Source organism: Orycteropus afer, unplaced genomic scaffold (assembly GCF_000298275.1).
Source record: "Orycteropus afer afer isolate SDZICR_OR568_19922 unplaced genomic scaffold, OryAfe1.0 scaffold00226, whole genome shotgun sequence".
NCBI classification, from domain to species: domain Eukaryota; kingdom Metazoa; phylum Chordata; class Mammalia; order Tubulidentata; family Orycteropodidae; genus Orycteropus; species Orycteropus afer.
The window spans coordinates 900,651-901,657 of NW_006921813.1; positions in this window are offsets into that span (position 1 = coordinate 900,651).

Genomic DNA, 1,007 nt, shown 5'->3' on the forward strand with positions numbered 1-1,007 from the left:
TGATTCTAAATCTACAGATAAAAATCCAGAAGACTAATACTAAATTGTCAGAAATAAATAACACATTGGAAGGGCAAAGGAGTAGAATTGATGCAAAGTAAGACAGAATTAATGAGATTGAAGACAAATACCTGAATACTTCTTTGGAAAGAGATCAATCAGAATAAAAACTTAAAAAAATGAAGACAGCCTAAGTTTCATGTGGGATACCATCAAAAGGAATAGCCTATGTGTCATTGGAATTTCAGAACAAGAAGAGAAAAATAAAACCACTGAGAAAATTGCCCAAGATTTGCTGGAAGAGAACTTCCCTGATATGATGAAAAAGGAGAATATATCCATTCAGGAAGTCCAATGAACCCCAAACAGGAGAGACTCCAAAAGAAAATCACCAAGACATATCATCATCAAACTCATCAAAACCAAAGACAAAGAAAGAATCCTGAAAGCAGCACAGGAAAAAGTTACTTACAAAGAACAGCCAGTAAAAATAAGCTCTGATTTCTCAGCAGAAACCATGCAAGGGAGAAGGCAATAGGATGGTATATATAAAACTCTGAAAGAGAAAATTGTCAACAACGAATTATATGCCAGGCAAAATTGGCCTTCAAATATGATGGTGGAATTAGGAGATTTCCAGATAAGCGGAAACTAAGGGAATTTGTTAAAACCAGACCAACCTTACAAGAGATGCTAAAGGGAGTTCTTTGAACAGAGAACAAAAAATAGCAAATAACAACTGACCATTAATACACAAGATGATATAACCCAGAAATCACAGCTATGGACATATTCAAAGTAAAATGAGCTTACATCATTGTAAACAGGGAACCAGAGACATCAATTGGCAAGTGAAGACAACTACAAACAAAAAGAGGGAAAAGACTGTGTAGATACAGAACTTCTAAATGGTGAGGAAATTAAGAGAGTTGCAAGATAGAATGGACTGTTCTAAACTCGGGGAGAAAATTATAAATCACAGGGTAACCTCAAAGAAAAATGATAAA